The sequence below is a fragment of the Agelaius tricolor genome, unplaced genomic scaffold (genome assembly GCF_023055355.1).
Source record: "Agelaius tricolor isolate 1412-34295 unplaced genomic scaffold, bAgeTri1.0.p SCAF_9, whole genome shotgun sequence".
NCBI lineage: Eukaryota > Metazoa > Chordata > Aves > Passeriformes > Icteridae > Agelaius > Agelaius tricolor.
The window spans coordinates 42027734-42043532 of record NW_027269269.1 but is presented as its reverse complement, the minus strand read 5'-3'; positions in this window follow the sequence as shown (position 1 = coordinate 42043532).

Genomic DNA, 15799 nt, shown 5'->3' with positions numbered 1-15799 from the left:
GGCTTCCCTTCCCTCCTCTCCACACACTCAACAGGGTAAAGGAGATTTTCTTTCCTTTTACCTACGGTAAAGATTTAGCAAACCCTGTATGTTGTACATTTACACTCCTCTCAGCCTGAAGATCAGAATTTCAAAGGGACTCAAAAGCAAACACTACAAAGTTTGGCATGAGAATTAAGCTTCTGATTGTTTGTACAGTGGGCAGAGACATTTTTCTTTCTCTATTTAATTTTTTTTAACTAGGAAAAGAATAGCAGCTAAGGAAGAAGTTGGACTAGGCACTGCTAGTTGCCTTCCAACAGGTAAAAAAGATTCCAAAAGAAATCACAAGTTTTCCTGAATAGATCTCAGAGGATCTAAAGTAATGAATCTCAGACAAATTAAACCAGAAGCATTTTATCTAGTCTATTATCTTGTATATCTAAGGAAATAATAAATCTTTGAGCAGGAAGATAAGAAAAGGTGGTGGTAAGTGAACAGCTGATTCTTTCCCGAGTTTCCTGGAGCAGTGCTATTCCAAGCCAATTTAAATGACTTTGACAGACTCATCACAATGTAAAAGGCATTTTTTCTTACCTTCTTTCCTCTGTGACTAATTTACTGGGCAGAAAGGAAGCTGACAGGAGGAAATATGAAGAGGATAGAGGCTACTGCTGCATCCTTGTCTTAACTAATATTTCAGGTGCTGGTGTGAGCAGAAAAAAAATTACAATTCTGCTTTTAGTTTCCATTTGCAAATGGAACACACTAGAGAGATAGTAAAAGTCAGGGCTTCCAGCCATTTGAACAACCCTGGATAGGAACAAGCTACTCCCAGGAAAATCTTTTTCTGCATTTACATATACTTCTGATTTTACACATGTGCATAAATGTATATTGAGTTTTTATTTCTTATAGATATATAATTTAGATTTCTGACTGATACATTACTTTAAAAAATTAATATTTTTGCTAATGCTTTTACAGGTGATATCTAAGTCTTTTTTTCCTTTCATCCAAATACAATGCGGTACTAAAATTTGCAACTTTAAAACTTAAGCATTTAGAGAAATATCAAGTTTCTGCTCTAGGTTCTGAATGTATTTTTTTAACAAATATCTTTCTTCTTTGAAAAGTATTTTCACTAGCTTCATTTTTAAATGGGGAAAATGTGTGTGGGGATTCAACTATGCTCATTATATTATTTGTTCCTTTTTCATTAAAATCAAAGTAGTATATCCAGGTGATTTTTTTCACCAACCTGCACATTCTGGTCACATTCATTATTTTTCACATGGCTAGGCAAATCTCCTAAGATCGAAGCAGATGGTGACAGCTTCCTCATACCATCAAATCAAATTGAGATAGCAAAAATAAACATTGGTCCCAAGCTTAGAAACTAGGTGAACAGTCTGCCTTCTGAAAAGCTGTGCCAATTTTTTAGAAACCACAGATAAAATAATGTTGATTAAGAAATAACCACGAACATCCAAAAAGATTTCTTAGGAGAATATTGAAGATATGAGACTACCTAAGACTTAATGTTCTATATCAAGATGGGGTTTGTTTGAAAAGCGTGAGTATTCTCCCTCCAGCCTTTGTGTTCAGAATGTGCTCTGATCAATAATTCAGTGCCACCTGAGGTTCACTATTTGAAATTTAGGAACTACAGGTAATATTTGCAGTGTTTCCTCAACCCTCTCTGTGAAAAAATAAAAAATTGTAGTACTAAAATGTTGTTACTTTGGGATGAAAATCTATGTCGTAAATAACACCCAGGTTCACTGTTTTAATTGTAAGATTAAAATTTGGTTCTGTAATTTTCTCCTCTTATTAATTTATTTTGTATACAATTGTTTTTCATCATTAGGAAAGCCTTGCACCATGGTACATGGAAAACAACTGCAGGAGAAGAAACAAATACTTTGGGAATATCATGTGTACAATACATTGCACCAGCCTAAGATGTACTCCTGATTTTGAGCATAAAGTATAAGAAACAAGCATATTCAACTGATTTAGGGCTTGCAGCATGTTTGCAAGAAGGAAATGCTTGTCTGGCCAAAAGAGTGAGGGCACTAGATTCTTTCAATTAAATTATTACCAAACTTCTAAACAAAGGTCAAATCTCTCCGTGTTCTCAAAATAACAAAACAAACAAAAAAAAAAACCCAAAAAATCCACCGAGAAACCAAAAAAAAATAAAACAAAAAACCAAACATCCCTCAACTTTGAAAGAAAAAGCAACCTTTTTTCCATATGTAACATTTCCATCTCAGATGATTACCTTTGTTAAATTTGTATGCCACAGGAACTTGGGTATATTACTGATGGAAAAGTAGAGCAACTGATTGAAAAGTGATACAATTTCTATATTACAAAACTGTTGCCTTTGAATGAAGAGCATCAATCATAGGTAAATGCATAAGTAAAAGGATCTATAGCATTAATGCTTTTATGTGACAGTTAAGGTGTGTGGAGCATTGCAAAAGGAGAGGTTTTATGAGAAGTAGGCTGGGACAATAAAATACCATTTGCCTGATACTGGTATCATATATTTTATAAATAGGGAGAATAACACAGTTCAGGCAGAAGGGTTTAGCAGTCCCTCTCATTTGGAATGTTCTCATTGTTATCTTCCAGAGGGTGACTTATCCTGTAAAAATCATGTTACACAACCCATTATGTGTCTTGATATTCGTCACAAAGTAAATGTTATGACATACTAATTTGATGAAAAGATACCATTAAAAATATTACAGCCAGAATGAAAAGTGTTGTGATTAACAGTGTTCTAGTGTAGTCAAAATCAGGTTGTATTTCAGTTTTTGTTAAGCTCTGTACCCAACTGAAATAAGTTGTATCTAAATTTGTCATCTAAACTTTAGATGGCAAATTGTTTGATCACTAACAGGGTGTGTCCTAGAAGTGCTAATACAGGACTGAGGGAAAGAAAATCCTCTTGTGCCAATGAATAGCACTTATGAGTATTATATTAGAATATTACATATTATTTGTATAATAATATTTTAATAATAATAATAATAGTAATAATAATAATATAATCCTTATAATTTGGTACTGTGCCCATGCATATGGAAATGTCAGTCTTACGGTGATTTTTCTCGTCCTTCTATTAGATCCTCCTATAATTTTGAGGATGTGAGAGAATCATGAAAGATTACTGTTAAATTCAAGCCTAAATCCATAATCTCATTGGAATAATGGGGGAATTCACTTTCTAATCCACATTACTGTGCTGCCTGAGGAATTTGGAGCCATAGTATCTCATCAGTTTAGGTATGTCTTTTAGATTTCTTTTTTTCCTTTGTAATCCCAAATGATATAAACACTTTTATTTTAGTAATACCAAACTGTTTTGTACAGCCTCAATCAATGTATGTATCAGCCAATTTAAAAAAAATGCTGTAATCTATTTGCCATGGGCTATGAAATGTGTTGATTTTCCTGCTTACTCCTGCTATACTTTTTCTTCTATTTATTGCATTGATTTTAAGTCATCAGGCAACATGTAGCATGGATTTCCATCTACTTCCTTGCTTATGTCAAGGATCCCTTTGCCATTTGACTGCATTTTTCAGATCCCTCTTTTCATCTTTTCTCACCATTCTTTATCTTTTGCCTACATTGTCCTTTTTCCTCAAGTCTTCTTTTTATCTGAAGGGATACACTGAAGAGGATCAGTAACAATGTGGGATTTTTGCTTCTACCTCCACCTTGGAACTATTTTTCCTTATTTCAAAACTAGGAGAATTTTTCCAAGTCTTACAGGGACAGAATTGCAACAGCATTAACTCTGTCAGATGCTTTTCCTGACTCCAAGTTGCCTTCCCATCCTCAGAGACAGAGTTCTTTTTCTTCAGGGGAAAAAAACTAAGCCATTAACTAATTTTCAGATCTTAAAACTGTGGGATTCTTATTTTCAAATTATCTGAAAAGTAGTCAGAAACAATAAAATGGGGGGAAAAGATGATTACTGTATACTTCAATGGATTCATTATTGCTGAAAAGGGGGGGCATACATAATCAAATATTTAACAAAGGATCCTGAACTTTGATTTTAACAAGAATTTCCTCCAAGACTTCCTTACAAATTGCTCTGACATTTAAATAAATTTGAATTTATTTACCACAAGATATGTTGCAATGAGACAGCATATGTCCAGTAATTTAACAATATTTCTGACAAGTTCACAGTATCTCCCTCATTAGAGCCATTTCTTCCTTACAGAAATATTCTCCCAGGACTCCTTTTAGCAGGAGTGTTTTGGTGCAAAGGCTCCTCCTGCAAATGTTCACAAAGTACTAACATGACATTTCAATAGTATTAAAACCTGTTCAAGTTTACTTGCCAACTTGTGCCCTATTTGCAAGTAAAATATGCCTTCCTTTCTAATCATCTGCTGCTTTAAATGATCATTTCCCATTCATTTAATAATATATGCCAAGTGCCTTCCAAACATGTTTTATCCTTAGACTGTCTCATCATCCTCTTGTGTGGTAGCAGTGCCCCTCTCAAAAGAAATGAACAACATAAGGAACTCCAAACGTCTATGTGGCACTTCACATTATGAAAATACAAAATGTCTATGGCAAGACCTATCTAAAAAACACCAATACATTTTTAAAATTCAACAAAAAGTGGAAAGCAGCTGGAGGAGCATTTGGGCAATTTTGATCAATCAATGACTGCTTTAAACAACATCTATTATTTGTGAGTTGAAGAGTCTGTAATATATTACCATAGAGATGATAGTGGAAAAGTAGTATCAGTTTCTAAATTACTGACTGGAAAATAACAATCCTGATTCCATGGAAATAAATATGTTACACTAATCAAGAAGGAATTGCTAGTTTTAACTGGAGTGCCAAAAAGGTAGATCCATCAAAGGGGAAGAAAGAGTTATTTGTGTTTGCAAACATTTTGTGAGTCAAGTTTAGTTTTGTGAGTAAAAATATTGTCACTGTTATTTGAGAGAGATTTAGATAATCCAGCAACAGGACAACAAGTTAGCACCATCTTCCCCAAATAGCTTATGAGACCAGCTTGTGGAAAATGTTCAAGATGAATCTGGGAGAAGAGATATTTTTAATATCTTTACAACAGTGAAGCTATGTAGCAGAAAAAGGTATAACATAAATAAAACAAAATAAAACTTAAACTGCCAAGGATGAAATAAGATAAAAACTAATACAAATTAGGTCAATCATCCTAATATTTTAATCCCCTCTCCCATGACCAAAACTTTTAATATTATATTACTTAATTGTGGGCCTATGCATATATTTTATATTTGGATAACTGTCACAATCATCGATTTTTTTTCCTCTACATGCTTCAATTGTGTCTACTCTCCATGATACAGAAAAACTAGTTCTTCTTTTGCACTTGACAATTTAATGTACAGTTTAGGGATTTTTTTAATGTTTTTGTTCTTTGTGAATACTGGTACCTCATTCTTGAGGATTTTTCAATTTTCTGTTTTAGAAAATGCATGATAGCGTACAATTACTTCATAACACTCAGAATATTCACTATGGTAATAGAGCTGATAATCTTGGCAGAGCTAATGAACAAAGTTCAATGCTATTTCCAGAATGGATGGGTCTATGCAAATTTTAAATGCTACTTACAGCTTGTGTGCTCTCTCAGAATTTTATTAATAAAGACAGATGAGATCTGAGCAACAAGACAAATACTAGTTCTCAGAAAATGCAGCACATATCTCAGGCAGCTGCAGACAACATAAGCAGCTGAAGCACTTTTATTGTGCTTTACATTTTCAAACCAACTTGTTGATGGCCACAGCACTGGAGTAGGGTGGGTTTGTTCTCACAGCCTTGACTACCAGCCTACCTTTCTGTGGTGGCATCAAGACAGCTGTTACTGATGAAATTATTTACTTGCCATTTTTAAGAGATAAATAAATGGTGTTTAAGAGGGACCCAAAGCAGTTTGTGCCAATAAACAAGTCAGCATGTTTGCGGTTTTATTTTAGAAATGTTTGTCTGTGGTTCACATAGAGTTACTCATCACTGGGTATCAGTAAGTTGATTATGCAAAGTAACAATCTGTTTTCAAGCTTCCAAAGAGACCCAGTATATCATCTGCATCTAAACTCCTTCATGTTATGCATTGAAAGTCAAAAAAACCCAAGGATATTTCCTTCACAAAACGCCATTATCTCAGGAGATGTCAACATTTCCTACAATACTCAAAACCACAATATAATCTTATGATTGAAATTTTTTTTGTGTGTCAAACAGAAGAAAACCTGTTAGCAGAGATAATGTAATACACTTGTAAGCTTATAAGCAAAACACAAAGCACCGACACCTCCTCTTCTCCCCCATTACCTTGCCCTGCCAAAAAAACCCCTAACCCATGCTGTAATTTTCTTATCTTGTCTGTTTTTCCTTGTCCCTGTTCTGTTTTGCATCCCCATCAGTTCAATACTTTCTCAACCACCATGCCACCCTGTTTTTCTCCCTGTCAGCTTGCTGAACAGTGTACCATTACATCTGAACTAGTTGGCTTTTAAGCAGTTCTCACTTTGCCCTTTGTCTGAGAGCACAGAACGAAAGAATTGATACACCTTACCTAAAGGCCTCTTGCCCCCCTTATCTTAGAGCCTTGTTTACAGTGAGCAACCAAAATAAATATGTTTAGATGTGAACAACGGTCAGACAGCACCAGAAAGATCTGTAGGAATTTCAAATGAAACAGAGGAGTTCATGGAAGCAGAAGCCTTGAAAACTGTTGAGCACTGCAGAAAGGAAGGGAAAAAAAAGCAGAATATAAAGTTTTTCTTGCTTGAGCTTATGTGACACAGACTGCTTTGGGATCATGGAGAACATACCTAGAGCTCTGAGCTACAAACTGCCCCTTGTTAGGGGAATTTGTCTTGTATGAAGGAGATTTAATTGCAGCCATCTTCAAACAAATTGGAAAATAACCAGGAGGTAAGTGAAAGATTCATTTAATAATCTTAACAAGACACAGCCTAGAGCATCTGAAGGCCTTTAACAAGTGCTAATGATTATACCTGAGAAAATATCTGGTTCTGACTCAGAATTATTAATTTAGGAGGGAGGATAAGAATTCATAACAATTTTAATGGAGGGAATTTAAAAAAAATTAAAAAGCTCAAACTGAATAAAACAATGTTAAAAAAACTCACAGACCCAAATATTTACTAATTCTATAAGACATTACTTACTTTGTCTTCTATGTATTTTTCAAGTTGGCTTTTATATGGTCCTGTGCATAGTTAATTTACTGATATATTCCAACAAATCCCAGTAATTTCCCCAAAAGGGTTTTTTTTTTTTTTGGTCTTGGAAAACATATGTGCAGAGTCCCAGATCTCTGTAATGTCAGGGGAAAGACCTAGATGATATCTGAATCAAATACACTCCACATTCAGCATTCAGTATAACCTAAAATCACAAGACATGGTCACTGTGATATAATCAGGAATACAGCCCAAAATCAATCACTTCTTCATCCAAACTACCAGAGAAGAAAAGCAATCTGGTTACACAAATGAATCAAACCATGGTTTGCTTGTGGTGGATGTGGCCTCCATTTCTCAGGTCAGGGTCCTTGGATCATCTTGTTGTGTGGTACTTTGTGATTGTTATAGTTATGTCACTGTAGAAATACAAAGAAAAATCATGAAAAGATTTTTTTTTATATATATATATTTTTTTTTAATAGGTCCAGTGTTCTTGAGTCTGAGGGCTGCAGTACTAAAGTCAGAAATGCTACTGTGTCTTTGTTATCTGAAGAGGGAAGCTTTGAAAGAACTGAAAAATAACTTGCTGAAAAAACACACTGAAATTTTTTACTCAGCTTTCAACAAACTACTGCTTTGAGACCTTTCCATGTTACACTTCAACCCTAGTTTTCAGACTCTGTGAATATCTGTATTTTATATTATTTTCCTCAAACATATTAGTTTGTATTTTTCCCATTTGAAGCTCATTTTGTAATTTTCTGCCTGATTCCTTAATCTCACTTGGTCCCATTTGTATTATGCCTTTGTGCTCTCTGGTGTTCACCTCAAGTTCTAATTTATTCTCACCTGCATATTTCATTAATGTATTTTTACTCCCACATGCACATTATTAATAAAGACGTTAAACTGGATGACTCTCTACAGAATGCTATTAAATATTCTCCCCTACACTCCAAATCTAATACTTTGAGCCCTTTTTTGTACAGCCAGCTCTCAGCCCTTGTGACAATGCTCTCTGCAAGTCATTGGGAAATAATTTTGAGTAGAATTCTGCAAGTTATCATATCAAGCACCTCACTAGATTCCAGACATGTATATTGCATTCCCTTTATCTACTAAGTAGGTGATTGTGTCAAAAAAGAAAAAAAAAAGGAAAACAAATAGCAAAGTCTGTTTTTAGGAAATAGGTGCTGTATTCATTACTTGCTGACTAGGTTTGAGACTGGGGAAAGAATTATCTGAATTATTTTTTTGTAACCTTTACACCATGATTTATAGAGCACTGTTTTCAGCTCTACCCAGATTCTTTCCAATTTCCCTGGCACCAGGACCTGTTTCTGTTGCTTACAGCATTTAGCACCAGCCCCTTGTTCTCAGGGTGGATAGCAGGGCAAAGACCCCTTCAGACCAAGCATTCTGCTGATCTGTGGTGAGGCTTCCGACAAGCTCTACTGCCAGTGTTGCACCAGAGACAAAAAGTCACTTTTGTGTTGCCTGCAACTCTTCCATCCCACTCCTACATGGGAGAAACGGCCCCAGCTCAAACTCCTGACCCCAGGGCTTGGGAGGGCAGCACGCCCTTGTGCTGTTCTGGTTTTGCTTTTCTCAGTCTGCTTTTAATACACTTCCTATTCTGTGTTAAATTGTTTCCCTCCCTAGCAATTTTCTCCCAGCTACTCATGTTCTCCTCTAATTACCAGGTGCAATTAGAATAATTCTACTGCTTTCTGCGGATTCTGCGGTTCGGCAGTGGAATCGGATTGGGATCAAGTTCAGCTGTGGTTTTCTGTCTAGCAAAGCCTATGTGTGCTTCAGGAAGGTAAGCTGGATGCCTGGTGTGTATGGCCAACTGTTTAAAGCCATACTCAGCACCAAAACAACACTGAAACCATTCATCAGGAATTCCTGCAGTGACTGGAAAGGAAAAAACATTTCTTCCCATTCTTTATTTTAGATTTGCGCAAAGACTGCGCCAAAAAGAGTTCAGCCACAAGATGAAATTTGGACTTGTCCCATAGATGCAACAGCTAGGAGAAAAAAACAGTTTGCTTTAGAATGACTGTTGGAATAGCTGCCTTTAAGACTTACTAAACAATTCAGTTCCAAACAGTGTATTTTGACATCCCAGCTGTGTGCCCTGGTGTTTCAAACCATACACTAGATAAATTATTAAACCTATGTGGGCTGCTTATTTCCATTTCAAATGAAACACAAACCAAATATGACATTTAAAACTTTTCTATAATGTCTATAAAGACTGCTAAGAACACAGGCTTGTAAAAGAGGCTTATTCAGTGCTTATAAGACTGACCTATCAATAATGGAAGTCAGTAAAAATACAGATCTTCCCTAGGATGATTTAGGAGAATATTTGTGCCTTAAAATGTTGAAACACTGACTGTAAAGGTAATATCTGTCTCAGTTTCCCCTGGGCTTCTTTCTCCAAATCCCTCTGGCCAGGGAAGTCACTCATGACATAGCCCCTCTTCCTAAGAAACCGTCTTTTCTAAGATGTTTAGTTTGATTATTTTAGTGCTAAACCGTGTGGATTCTGGTTTGCTGAGTATTTTAGTTATGTAAAGACAAGATGGGTTCTCTGCTTCTTTCTGTCAAAAAAAGGACAATGTCTGGTAGGAGTTCTGTCAGTGTTTTCAGGCCTTTAAAGCTAATGAAAGTTCATTTGCAATTAACCAGTCCTCGAGTTTCTCTGTTTTGAGATTCACCATGTTTATAAAAAAGGTTGTGCATAAGATATGGGTGTGATCTTCTAAACACTGATGTTGGGCATATTTTCCATGTTTGTTATGATAATATATTTAGAAGTTACAAACAATTTTCAGAGCTCAGCAAGCACAGTAAGAGGTAAGATTCACTAGCTCATCAGAGCAGGAAAAATAATGACTAAAGAGTAAATTCATGCCATGCTAACTTAGATATTCTGAATGAATTCTGAGAAAAATTATTCTGGCACTAGAGTCAGGACAATCCGACATTTTGCTTAGATATATAAAGACAAGTGCTTAAAATATATATGGTTGTTTAAGTGTTACAATTTTTATTTTATAGTGCACATCAATGGAGTATTTTAACTTCACTGATCTTTTGAAACTTATAATTTTTAAGTATATGCATAGAACAAGTGCTATTTGTAAAATTGAACAAAACAAAACTATGTCTTTAATTGTAATAAATGTTGAGATTTATGATAGATTGTGGGTTCTAAGAGATTTATGACAGCATTTTCAAAGTGATCAAATTTAGAAAACCATGACAAGGGAGCTGGATATATGGAAGTTAGGACAAAATGTGTACCTGAGAGTCTTCTTCCTGGGTGTTCAGTTTGGTTGCCCCAGCTGGAATTTCTGAAGTTCAAATTTTCCCTGTTCTAACACAGTGCTTTAACCATGTCCCTGAATGAGATATAAATCTCTGCAGAGCATGAAGCAAATGTGCCATTGCTTCCCCTGCGTGGAAAACTGGCTAAGCAGACAGCTAGGAATAGTGGCACAACCTGAAACTTCCAAGACTCTTTCAAAGAATAGTTCTAATTGCTAAAGTTTTAGTGAGTGTTTCATGCAGGAATATAAAATACATGGTGAACCTAAATTCAAGTTTATTGTTGTGTTGCTGGAGGAAAATATAAAAAAAAAATAAATTCCGGGGCTGATGAAGATTGACAAGGACATTATCTTTTGAATGTTTGTAACATGTTTGGTCAAAAATATTCTGTTGAAAGCAATTTCCAACAGAAAATAACTTTTTATTAAATTGTTGTTTTGCTGTCTTTCAATCAAAGTATTAGCATTAAAGAAATCCAAACCAAAAAACCTTGAACAAAATCTCCAAAAGACATTTTGTCTCCTCTCACTCCCTCCATTTTACTTAGTTATATGCAGAGATGATAAACTCTTACTTGATTAATGTTTGGCATATGTCACATTTTTTTCCCTGTAGTTTTCTTACAGCTACTGTTTTGCTGTTTAAAATTTTATATCCAGACCTATTATTTTTTATAAATTATGGCTCATTAAAGCTAAAAATAAAAAAAAAAAAGAAAACTTGTCTCCAGTCATTAACACATATTTATGACTTTTGTGGTATGGGAAATGGAAGGGAAAAAATTTGAAAAAATTTGCTCATCAAGTCCATGAAGAATAAAATAAGAAAGTAATTAGATTAAACTCCAGCACAAAGGAACATGGATCAGATACTATAAAGATTTTGAAGATAAAGATATAGAAAGGAACAGAATAAATTGCTGGGGAAAACTGTAGCTGCCATCATGGGACACCTTTATTAATAGGCTCGATAAACATCAGCCAGGAGTGACAGAGATAAAATTAACCTTGTGTGAGGCAAGGTGCCAAAGGAAGCTTCTCGAGGTACTTTACAGACTCACTTTTCCATGATTCTGTCCTGTAGGTGTGGATGTGTCATGAGCAGTTTCACAGCTGTCAGTGGGACATCTCAGAAATGCTAACCTCTTGTGAGAGACTCTCCATGGTCCCAATATTCACAGTCTGACAGAAGCAAAAAGAAGGAAAAGCATATATTTTGGTAGCATTCTGTTTTCTGCTTTTTGGGTTATTTACCATCTGTTCTCTAGCATAAGTTGCTCAACATATATTTTATACTATGAAGAGATAAATGCTTCTTACAGGGTATGGGAAGAGGTCACACTATCTATTCCTTGGAAAATTCCTTTTGTGTTCTAAAGCTGCACTTTGACATAGAGGAATATCCAGCAAAAGGCAAGTGTAGACAAATACATTAACAACCATTACATAGTCTGTCTTGAAAATTTTTAAATGAAACTCAGAGACCTTTGAGGTTTCTCAGGCTTTCTGTGTTCCAGTTTCCTGTTAATTCTCTACTCACTAGGGAGCTGAGAAAAACAAAAACCTTAGAGAAACACAAGAGTTATCCAGCATCCCTGAAGCATGGGAGGCAGTTCTTCATCAGGAAGTGCAGAAGCTTGAAAATTGTTACCTGAACTCCCCTAGAGAGCCCCCACTGCAGCTGGAACTGGAACTGCAACTTGGAATTGTCTGAGCCACATTCTTGACTGATCTGATGCAATGAGAGTGGGCTGTTGGAACACGACTTGCTTGCCTCTTGCCACAAGTTTGTTAAGCCTGTTTTCATAATTGTCACAATTTTATATTTTTCAGTCAAAATCTGCCTAAACTTGGAAAACACACAAGCAGGTTTGTATTTAATGCTTTAAGCTTTGGATGCAAATCTTCTAAAAGAAGTTTGTAAGGAAAAGCAAAGCTGAAACGAAAAAAAAAAAACAACAAATGACAAACCAAAAGTGAAATCTATTTGCCAACAAAATCAAACTTATTTTATATACTAGGCTTTTATAATTCTGCCAATTTTTTATGGGCTTCTAGTTACTTATTCCTGAGGATTTTCATATTTTGCTCCTCTGTTGCTGTGTGGAAAATCTGTGCCAGCAACACATGAATTGACTAACAAACTGAGTGTATATTGGAAACAGTTACTTTGTCAATACATAGTGTACTGCCAAATGTAAAAATGTCAAGCAAATGGGAAAAAATAATCAAGAATTATTGCTTTATCTCTTGTGGTTAGTATAGTTTCAGTTATTCCTTGCAGCAGTTGCAAGCAAACTGTTTTCAGGCAGAAATTATTTTAATTGTCAAATTTTCTTCAATATTTCGTAGATTTTAACCCAATGAAAATTAAACAGTTAGCTTCAAACTGCCAATGTGAATTCACTAAAGACTAAATTTACTAACTTTTTTCTGTCCTGGTACTTTCTTCATACTTGAGTTCTTGTTGCTATGATATTTTCATTGTGTTGTTAAAGAACAATTGGATGACATGAATATAAACTGCTTAAATATTTATGGCATGGTATTTGGCTTAGTTGCTTCTATTGCATAAAAATAAGAATCTAGTCCACTGTATTTTGATAAAAGCAGAACCCTGCCTATTCTGAGTAATGAAGAGATTTCTTGGATGGGAGGCTGTATGGAAACCCATTCAGAAACAAAAGGGGAAGGAGACAGTGAAAGATCACAAAGTGGAAGATAAATTATCAATATTTAAAACAGAGAAAAGGAATCTGAAAAGCCTTTATCTGACTGTATTTTGACAATAAAAAGAGTCTGACTTGCAGGTTTATTCTAAGTTCTTGCTTAACAGAAATCGTTCTCTTTTTCTTTGTTTACTCAGAGCAGGATCTTCATTTCCTTCTCTTCTTTCAGTCAGAAGCTTAATGACTGTGACTGCTAATTTTGACTACCTTGACACATTCCCATTGATTTTTTTAATCAGCTTTAGCTGTTGTGGTACACCTGAGACATCAGATTTTAAACTCCACAAGTCCTGCAAGACCAGTTTAGTGTCAGCAAGTCAGGTTTTTCCTGCATGCCAAAATTCACATCTGTTTTTACAGATGTTGGGGTGATTTTTAAAGAGTGTGTTCAGCTTGATTCTTAGTGAACTTGTCTGTCTCAAAATCCTTATAGAATGCTTTGCATAGTGCAGTCTTTTTGTTTACCTATTCTCAGAGCACAAGTACTGTTCCCATGTGTTGGGCATTCATGTGATGTTTCTCTTTTGTTCTACAGCTTGGTGTCCTAGCTAAAAAGTTTTGTTCTTAGATTTTTCAGGTGTTTCCCCCCTTAATTTCTCTTTCTCCTTAGTGCTTTATGGTGCTTATGTACTGATTTATTTTCTAATGATTGCTTCTTACAGACCTTCTCAAGGACTGTCTACTGTAATCTAGCTCTGTAATCCAGTATATGATTTTTGACACACCCATTTATTTTGCATACACAGCAGTTTGGATTTTTTTTCCTGTGCTTTGATCCTAAACGTTTGCTTGGTCAAATGGTGAAGGAAAGAGTGATGAAATAACTTTAAAAGGGTTCTTTAGAGGCAACTAAATTTGTAGACAAGTATTCAACCAAATCCTTAATTTTTTCTAACCACACAAATGCTGTAGGGTGGATGTGTCCTCTTTTATGTACAGGCTTTATGTGTACTTTTATGTTCTAGTGACTTTCCACAGAAAGCACCCAAATCAAAGGTGTCAGTTCACAAACAGCAAGGTTGTGTTAATGGGAGTACAGGTTTGCAAATCTTTGCATTAAGACTTGAAGTGCCTAAGGTTGAATACGCAGGTAAGGGCCAGGAGCAAAGAAGATTTTTCTTGAAATTTGTTTCTATTCATGATAGATGCAGCATTCTTCAAATCCTAGAACCCTTTTTTTTTGATAGCTGATGGACAGCATAACATTTTATTTCACTGCTCCAAAAAGTGCTGCATAATGGAATTATCTTCAACATCAACTAGGAGCGATGACTTTAGGCTGAAGGAGGGTAGATATTAGATAGATATTAGGAAAATATTCTTTACCATGAAGGTGGTGAGGCCCTTGCACAGGTTTCCCAGAGAAGCTGTGGCTGTCTCATCCCTGGAGGTGTTCAAGGCCAGGTTGGGGATGGGGCTCTGAGCTACCTGGTCTGGTGATCTACCTTGCCCATGGTAGGGGGATTGGATGACCTTGAAGGCTTCTTCCAACTCAAACCACTCTGTCATTCAGTGATTAAGTAAATAAGCCTGTGAATTTAGAGGAACTAAAACAAAGATTTAATTTTTTTTAAATTCTTTTCTGCAGGTAGGAAAGTCTGCAGGAGTCCAACAGATGGTAATAGATTTGGAAGATAGGTAGCATGTTATCGTTCTTATACCTGCTAAGCGTTCTAATTGTTTCATTATTGGGATAAAAAATGTGCCATCTCTCTGGGAACACAGGCAGAATTTATGAAATATCTCTTCTTAAAGACATGCTGCACTAATAGCTATAAAATAACCACAGAGATGCATTTTTGGGAATGAGACTGGCTTGGGTCACCACAGGAGATACACTGATATTAGTCATTCAGCCAATGTTCACAACTGTGCTCAATTTATTGATTCTGTGCTGAAGGGGGGAGAAAGGCCAATCTATCTGCTTTTCATGATGAAAATCAAAGAACAACACAAAAAAAAAAACCCCTCACTTCTCTTTTCTTACTAGATCTGTGACATCCCTTTCTTCACTGGTACTTTTAAGGATGAGAAACTCCAATGTGATTTGGCTGCTGTAAGCCAAGCTAATTACACAATCTGAGATCTTGGTTTCTGTGAGTCAATATTCAGAACAACTTAGAATCTACTTGCACAATGTAGACATAAAAGGTCAAATTAAAATATTAATTCTGTCTAGCTATTTCCAATGTATTAAAATAAGTTTTCCTCTGTGTTTGAAAAGTTTGAGCTTTCAAATGCAATCCAGATGCTTTTGTCAATTATCCATTTACACCAAATGACCAAAGAGGCAGCTTTGTACTGTGAACACTTTCTTGCAATTTAATGATGTGAATTTCTTTCTGTCAGACATAAGAAATTCCAAAAAGTGACTTCTCAGCAGCTTCTTTAAGTGGTGCTGAGTAATACATAATTTAGCAGTAAAAATATGGACTTGTAGTCACTCAACATAGGTTTAATAAATAATATGCCTGAATACTGTCGTACTACA